The sequence below is a fragment of the Orycteropus afer genome, unplaced genomic scaffold, assembly GCF_000298275.1.
Source record: "Orycteropus afer afer isolate SDZICR_OR568_19922 unplaced genomic scaffold, OryAfe1.0 scaffold00407, whole genome shotgun sequence".
Classification (NCBI taxonomy): Eukaryota; Metazoa; Chordata; class Mammalia; order Tubulidentata; family Orycteropodidae; genus Orycteropus; species Orycteropus afer.
Window position 1 is genome coordinate 2008235 of NW_006921994.1, and position 9455 is coordinate 2017689.

Consider the following 9455-nt stretch of genomic DNA (forward strand, 5'->3'; position numbering starts at 1 on the left):
AGGTAGGTCCCAGCTCCCTAGAACAGGAAAGGGAGGGAGCAGCCGGGACCACAGGTGGCAGGTTCCAGGTAGGAATTAGGGAAGGGGAAGGCGCAGAGGTTTCCCAGCAGCTAAGGGAGACAAACTTGTCTGTCAGTTTGTCATCCTGTGGGGCTCATATATTGCTGTGAGGCTTGAGACTCTGCCACTGGTGTTTCAGACACCAGCAGAGTTGCACATGGTGCACGGGTTTCAACACAGCTTACAGACTAAGGCAGACTAGGAAAAAGGAGGAGGCCATCCACTTCTCAAAAATTGGCCAGGGAAAACCTTATGAATAGCAGAGAAACACTGTTTGATACATTACTGGGCAACTTTATGAATAGCTTGGAAACATTATCTGACACAGTGTAGTAAGACTAGCCCCTTGGGTTGGAAGGCACTCAAAATAGGACTGGGAAAGAGCTGCCTCATCAGAGTAGAACCTACCTTAATGATATGGATAAAATAATCTTTCAGGACCTCCATATGCTGACGTGGTAAGACTCAAATTGAGGAGAAAGAGCTGCAAATATCCATTCATAATCAGAACATGGAATGTATGAAGTATGAATCTAGAAAAATTGGAAGTTGTCAAAAATGAAATGGAACACATAAAGATTGATATTCTAGGCATTAGTGAGCTGAAATGGACAGGTTTTGGGTATTTTGAATCAGATGACCATATGATCTACTATGCCGGGAATGACAAATTGAAGAGAAATGGCGTGGCATTCATCATCACAAAGGGTGTTCCAAGATCTGTCCTGAAGTACAATGCTGTCAGTGATAGGATAATATCCATATGCCTACAAGGAAGACCCGTTATAGTATTATTATTCAAATTTACACACCAACCAAAAATCCAAAGATGAGGAAATTGAAGATTTTTATCAACTCTTGCAGTCTGAAATTGACCAAACATACAATCAAGATGTGTTGCTTATCACTGGTGATTGGAATGCAAAAGTTGGAAACAAAGAAGAATCACTAGTTGTTGGAAAATTTGGACTTCGTGACAGAAATAACACTGGAGATCGCATGATAGAATTTTGCAAAACCAACGACTTATCCATTGCAAATACCTTTTCTCAACAACACAAACGGCACCAATACACATGGACTTCGCCAAATGGAACACACAGGAATCAGACTGACTACATCTGTGGCTAGAGGCAATGGAAAAGTTCAATATCTTCAGCCAAACCAAGGCCAGGAGCTGATTGTGGAACAGAACATCAACTGCGCATATGCAAGTTCAACTTGAAGACAATTAAAAGTAGTACACGAGAGCCAAAATATGACCTTGAATATACCCCTCCTGAATTTAGAGACCATCTAAAGAATAGATTTGATGCATTGAACACCAACGACTGAAAACCAGTGACTTTGGGTTTTCCTCTATCATCAGTCCAGATATCTCACCTTGTATGTGATACCTTGCTAGGCACTGAAACTTTATCATGTATTTTCTCCTTTTGGAAATTGTGTTTTTATATGTCACAAATGACTGTGCTACAAATCATATTCTCTCTGCTTCGAGGATGTTCAACTTTATCTCAAAGTACGTAATGAACTTTTATTTAAGCTTGACTGCACAGAGGGTTTAGATAGTTTATTTTACTTTTGCTGAATAATCCTCCAATATTTATGATCCATTTTTCTTCAAATTACATATTGCATTGGGCAAATCTGCAAAAGACCTGATTAAAATCCTGAAAAGCAAAGACATCACTTTGTGGTACAGTTGACTGAAGCTGTGGTCTTCCCAATTGCCTTATATGCATATGCAGTATGACTGGCCTCTTTGGTATTTGTGTTAAACTTTTTGTCCACGTGTCCACACAAGTGAATGCACATAACCAGGGGGAGAAGGGGAAAGGGGATACTTTGCGAAAAGGTGTTTAATGCATCTTCTGAAAAGAGATTCTAACTGGTCATAGATTGTTGTTAAAAATATTTCTTGTTCTTTTGGTTTCACCAGAACTTCTTGCTTCTGAAATAATTGTTTCTCCTTTTTTCTGCATTGGAAAATATACAAAATGATGGCATGTGTCTGTTTTTCTGGAAATCCATATTTTACCCCTCATTTCTAACTCCTAAGCTATTGATTTTGGCTTCAAACATCACTTAGCCACATTAATAGCAATATTTTTATAACTAGTATCCTGGCTGGTATTTGTGGCACATTCTATGCGCTAAGCTCTGTGAAAAGTGCTTCATTCTTATTCTTTCATTTATTCTTTACAATACAGGTTGATAGACTAAAGAAGAAAATGCCAGAAAGATGTTTACCTGTATTTTATTGACTATGCAAAGATATTTGACTGTGTGGATCATAACAAATGACGGATAATAGTGTGAAGAATGGGAATTCTAGGGCAACTTAATTGTGGTACAGTGAATTACTTCTTATGGCTCTTCTAGTTATGGTCTTTGTGACTCCCACAAGATGACTAGGTGGGGCTATGCAAATGTGCAGTGCTGTGGCTCAGTCAAGGGGATCTGATAGCTCACTAACAATGTGAATAAGGTCCACGGCACTCTTGTAGGGATGGGACTATGCAATAAGGTGTAAGAAAACCTAACGTGAGAACTGGTCAGTTTTGCTATCCTGCAGGCTTAAAATGAGGCATCCCAGAGAGTGAAAGGGGGATCTCACTGCCATAAGGGAAAAGGAGCCAGGAGTGGAGCATGCCCTTAGACCTGAGATCCCTGTGCTGAGAAGGCAGATGGATGGCAGCAGCAGAGGCAGCAGAAACAACAGAACCAAGTGACTGGCATTAGACATAGTGAGAAAGCTGAGTGCCTTCCGAAGGCTTCCTGGCAAAGCGTGGTGCCTCTCTGGGTACTTATCGGCAGAGCTAAATGAGCTTTGTAACTCATTTCTGAGCAGGGCAGAGGCCAAGGCCAGAGAGAAGCATGCCTGTGGCATGGCTGAGAAGTTGTCCTGATTGAAGAACTGTATCCTGAGTTATTGCTGATCCTAAATTGTAACTTGTTACTTCCCTAGTAAACCCCATATTCATGAGTATTGTCCTTGAGTTCTGTGTGGTTGTTGCAACAAATTTTTGAACCCAGCAGAGAAGTAGCGAGTGCAGTGGGAGGGATGGTTGGTGGCAGCATTGGTAAAAGGGTTAGACTTTGGTAGCATGTTTGACCTCTTTCTCATCGAACAAGCCTTGGGTCATTGAATTTCACTTGATTCTTTCTTCCCCTTGTGAAGTTAGAGGAGGTCATCTGACACTGTCCCCATGCTATTTTTGCAGTACTGGTGAGGAATCTGTACATAGAAAAAGAAGCAATCATTGGAACAGAACAAAGGAATACTATGTGGTTTAAAATCAGGACAGGTATGTGTCAAGATTGTATCCTTTCCCCATACTTTTTCAAATAATAATGATAATAATAATAATAATATTTCTGAGCAAATAATCCAAGAAGCTGGACTATATGAAGAACAACATAACATCAGGATTGGAGGAAGACCATTAATAACCTGTGATATGCAGATGACACAACTTTGCTTGCTGAAAGAGAAGTGGACTTGAAGGACTTACTGATGAAGATCAAAGACTACACAGCCTTCAGTATGGATTACTCCTCAATGTAACGAAAACAAAGATCTTCACAACTGGATCCACAATCAACATCCATGGAAGCAGCAGTCAAGAAATCAAACAAAGTATTGCATTGGGCAAATCTGTTGCAAAAAGTGTTAAAAAGCAAAAATATCACTTTGAGAACTAAGGTGCACTTGACCCAAGCTATGATCTTTCCACTTGCTTCATATGTATGCCAAAGCTGGACAATAAATAAGATCATCTAAGAAGAATTGATGCATTTGAATTATGGTGTTGACACAGAATATTGGTTATACCATGAGTGAGTAGTCAGAAGAATGAACGAATCTGTCTTGGAAGGAGGACCAGAATACTCCTTAGAAGTGAGGATGACAAGACTTTGCCTCAGGTACTTTGGATATGTTATCAGGGGAGACCAGTCCCTGGAGAAGGACATCATGCTTGAGAACTGGGGGACATTGAAAAGGAGGAAGACTCTCAAAGAGATGGATTAATACAGTGGCTGAAATAGTGGGTTCAAACATTGTGAGGCTGGAGCAGGGTCAGGCAGTGTTTTCATTCAGTTGCACATAGTGTTGCTGTGAGTTGGAACCAATTTGATAGTATCTAACAATAACAACAGAAGAAATAATTATATAACTTGTAGATACTGTGATCATTCTTAAGGAGCTTTGGTGGTATAGTGGTTAAGGAATTTGGCTGTTAACCAAAAGCCAGTGGTATGAAACCATCAGCTGCCCTGCAGAGGAAATATAAGGCAGTCTGCTTCTGTAAGGATTTACAGCCTTGGAAACACAATGAGGGTCGCTATGAGTTGGAATTGACTTGAGGGCAGTGAGGTTTTTTTTTGAACTATTATTCTTATTTTCCTAATTAAAAAACATAGGCACGGGGAAGTCAAATTTACCTAGCTAGAAGTGAAATATACCTAGTTAGTGGTAGGGCAGAGTCTGAAATCCTAAACTGTCCGATTGAACCACTCAGTCTCTTGAGGCTTTGTTTCCTCGTTACATTTCTCTTTGTAAAAGCCACATGTGCCCAGCAGAGAACGAAGTATCAGTTAACTTCATGGGTTTTCTCCCTCTTCTCATGTCCTCCCTTCTGCCTAACCAAACCCCACTCTCTACAGGTAATCCTCGACTTAGTACAAGAGGTTTCCATTCCTATGACTCTGTCATAAGTTGGTTCTGACATAAGTTGAATACCTCTTTTTTTTTTTTTTTTTGAAAGTTTTCATTATTAATGCTTTTTATTATCAGTATCTTCATAAAACATCTTTTTAAAACATTCAGCTGCTAACCAAAATGTCAGTGGTTCAAACCCACCAGCCACTCTGTGGGAGAAAGATGAGAGACAGTCTGCTTCTGTAAAGATTTACAGCCTTGGACACCCTATGGGGCAGTTTTACTCTGTCCTATAGGGTTGCTATGAGTCAGCATTGACTCAACGGCAGCGGGTTAGTTAGTGGGTAACTTTATAAATCTGATCATTATTTGTTGGCAACAGTCATGACAAGGAAGTCAGAGTTGTAATGGATGTCAAGCACATGCATAGTTCAATTGTTGTATGTCCTTAGAGTTGAACATTGCTTAACTTTCTATTTGTTATGACTTGAGACACTGTTACGAACTTCATAAAGACCAGGCCATAGCCTGCTATATGGAAGTGTGTTAATCAGTAAATCATAACATTGAACACCTGCAAGTGAACATCTGAGAATGATAACATCAGCAAATTATGTGCTGCAACATTGTATGTAGTATGTATTACTAACATTAGGTGTAATAAGTAAAGGATGGTTGTAAATGCTGTTCGTTGTATACAAAAACACTAAGTCAAGGACTACCTGTACAAATTTGAGACTCAACTGTTGTAACTGGAAGACTATGAATAAAGGTTACCAGTGGCGACAAGACAGTGATCCCCTCAGCCCTTGGGGCTGCCAGGCCCCTTCTGGGGTGACTGGTGACTCTAGTCACTGTTGGTTGTAAGCAGCCTCATCATTCTAACCCTGTGATGTACATAGAGTTGATCTCATGTGTGAATTCTGTAGTTGTGAATTCATATATTCACTGGAATTTGTTGTAACCCCCAAATCAATACTTGCTGTGCTTTTGTGGACATGTATGGACATGCATAGAGCTGCCAAAAGTTTGAGTTGCCCCATGCTAGCTGAAGTTCAACAAAGTGATACTCTGTTTTCCTTTTTCAGCTCTTATACTAATGAACAAGTGTCCTTCTCATGGTCTGTTGAGTGCCATGTGTTTTTCATTTTTATGCTTTTTGTTTGTGAGTTCACCATTTGAAATGAACCTCCAAACATAGTGTTGAAGTGTTGTCTGGTGCAAGAAGGCTGTGATGTGCATTTTAGATAATGCATGTATTAGATAAGCTTTGCTCAGGCATGAGTTACAATGCTGCTGACTGTGAGTTCAACGTTAATGAATCAACAATACATAACAATATGTAATACATTGTCCTTAAATCAGGATATGCATTGACTGGTTGGCACAAATGTTATGACCAGAGGCTCACAGGAATGTGACATGGTATTTCCCCTAGAAGCCATAGTTTGATATAGATCATGACTACTGTGGATAACGAGAATTCCCGATATATTGTTTTCTATGTGTGGTGAAAAAGTCAGGGCCCTAGTAGAATCTATGGCCAGCCTGTCTCCTCCATGACGCTGTCATAGAGACCGTCTCTTTCCCAAAGCTCTCCAAGCATTGTATGTTCTCTCACTAACTTCTGCTCTTAATGGATCATTGTCTTGTTTGCTGATCTGTCTGAAGTCTTAGTTCTGATTTCAATTAGATGGAAATTTTCTGGGAGCAGTGCTAGGCCCAGGGGAGTTACGTGTTGATAGGCCAGCATTATAACTGAATAAGTAAACAAGCTTCTTCCCTGTACAGTGGCCTGTTACTATCCTATGACTAGATATCCAAGTCAAAATGAAATGGAAGATTGAAGTAATTATCTGGACAATTTAGCAGGAAAATAGTAGCAGGCAGAATTTTCCAGATAATATGTGACTACTTCCTGTATCACTTTGATTGGAGGTCTGGACTGTGTTTGCACACTGGTCCTATCTATTAACAGTCTTACTTATCCATTCAGCCTGTCAGCCCATTAAGAGGGCACTGTGGTAGTTTATCCAGAGGATTCATGTAAATTCTCCTCTTTGGCTTGGCCTTTAGCAGTATACAAATTAATTGCTACCTACAGTTCCCTTCAACCATCCTGTTGGAGAACCAGATGTCAATTTATAAATAGACATGTGTTATGTTTAAAAAATGTTCATTGATGGGATAGTATTGCAAAATGCCATGAGATATAGCACACTTGTCCTGGGTAAAGTGCTTCCTTTACAGAACCATCCCTGGTGCAACAATAGTAGTCGAATTAAGGCACCAAGCCCATCCGTCCAATAACAGCAAAGGACAGCGCCACCCACAAAGCATCTCTTTCTCCCCAAAGGCATGCTCTTTTTTGCTGGAGACCCTTCCTAGGTGGAAACACACAAAGAGAGCAACACAGCGTTTGGGTTCTTCCATTTGAGCAGATCAGTGGGGGGTGGCAAGAGTAGGGCAGGATACGGGGGAGGTGATGCATTTGTGCTTCTAAATAAAACATAAAGCTAGTCTCTCTGTTTGTCGTGGTCACTATACTCATAGATGTTTCCCTACCTGCTCAGTTATGGCCTTGAGTATCCTCTCCTTGATTTTTCAGATCGTCTTTGGTAGTTGGTATAAGCCAAACAGATCCTTTGGGCACTTAAATCCAGAAGAGGTGTATATGGGAGCCCTTATAAATATATAATAGCCATGTCTGGATAACACTTAGACATTTTAACTCCCTGAAAGCAATGTTATTCTGATGTCTCCAATTGTAGCATCATGAAAGGAGCTCCACAGATGATGTGGAAATGGGAGGAGGATAATGCATTTCACATGGCTTTTTCGGACCACTCTTTCATCAACTATTGATTTGATTGCAAAAGCCTTTAGTTAGTGCAGGAATTCCACTGGTAATAATTAAATTTTGAAGAGATACGCTCGTAGGAGAAATGAAGGCTGTTAGAGAGGGGGGCTGCCTGTGTAGTGGGTCCCACGAATGTTAATGACTCTGTTAGAGTTACATAAAATTAACAGAAATTAGATCTATGGTTATTGAAGAGCTTCTTTTATATCGAGAGGAGCCATTTAAGTATAACGATTGGGGATTACGGTTCAGTGGAGCCTTTTAACTGATCATTTGCTTGCCTAACTGACCGCTGGGTGGGAGGCGATAAATTCAGGATATTGTGCAACGAAGCCCGCTTTCCTTTAATTTGGATTCTCTACCCAGTTTTCTTCATAACGTCACAGTGCGGGCTAGCGTTGGGACTTATCCTTTACTAAGTGAGGCTCACGTAGACCAACGGTTCTTGTAAAGTGCGCAAGAATGAACTGCTCACCCCTCTTTATCTCGATTTCTGCTGAAAGACCATTTCCCCCCCACTTATGTAGAATCTAATTGGAATGTAGTTTTAGTGTTTCCTTCCTACACTGGGCCCACAAGCTCTATAAACATGAATGAATTCGAAGTAGAAATGGGTGAGCCTTCTAACTGGAAACATTTAAGACAACAGAGCGCAGCTCCTGCAATTGGCAGATTTTATCTCTTCCTATAGCAATATTTTGCATGCTAATGTGCTTCTGATGGGGCGCCTGACGTTTTACTGCTAACTCTAGCATTGGTTGCTGAGTGTGTCAGCTCAGGTTTCATAGGAAAAGATATTCCTTGTGAGTAATGGGGTGAGAAGTGAGAAGAAGAATGAAATCTGACGGCTGACGATGGTGACTTGCCGAGAAAGAGTTAAAATCCAGTCTATTGTCTGAGGCGAGATTAGAGTTAGGAAACTGGGGCATATAGAAGAACTCACTGGGGGCCAATGGTTGTATTGCTCTCTCTGCTACTTGGCACAGGAATGAAATCGTAGCTGTGTTTATAGCAGAAGGTTGGGTTTTATTCTCTTTTGTAGGAATTAAACCCCACAGAATAATTTATGGACAGCTAACAAAATGAAGCCAAAACACATAAAGAGAAGTTGGTAGAGTTATCTTGAGGCAAATACCATTGGGTTTTGTGTCAAGATGACTTTGTGCTGTGTGCTGTCTGTTGGATGACTAGGGCTCCTTGGGAAGGACATGTGGGCAGAATATTCTATAGCCTTGCTGCTTTGTGATCTTCTTTCTACTTTACTTTGTGAAGGTACCCAAGAAAGCTGGGCTTCTGCAGCCCAGCTTTCAGGGTGCTTATTCACAGCACCCTAAGGATTCACAATGCCAGATAGTTGAAATGCTTTATTGGAATATGAGTCCATATTGAAAACGATGCACACTATCAGCCATGACTTAATGTGCACTTACTCTGGGTAAATAATTAAGGCCATATGGGGGAAAGCTCTGTTCATACAAGAATATTAAAAGGAGTCTGCTCTGCTGGCTCATTGTGCCCAAATGTCCACCTCATATCAGGTTATGGGATGACTGGTGTTAAATGGATAAATCAAGGCAAATGAGGATTTTTGTCCTGAGGGGCTGTAAGAAAAAGTAACATCAGGGTGAAAAGAAGAGAAATTGGAGGGTACTATGTTCAGCACCCTTCACCCAGTGTGTGATTGTATTTTAAGCAGAAGTTTTCCACAAGCAAGTTGAGTATGAACAGTCTTCATTGTCAGAGATGGAAGGCAACCTCCTCCTTCAGGTGGGGCCTGAAGACCTTTACTTCTAGATCTATCAAACAAACACACAAAAATGAAAAATACAAACAAAATACCCATTGCCATTGGGCTGAGTCTGACTCATG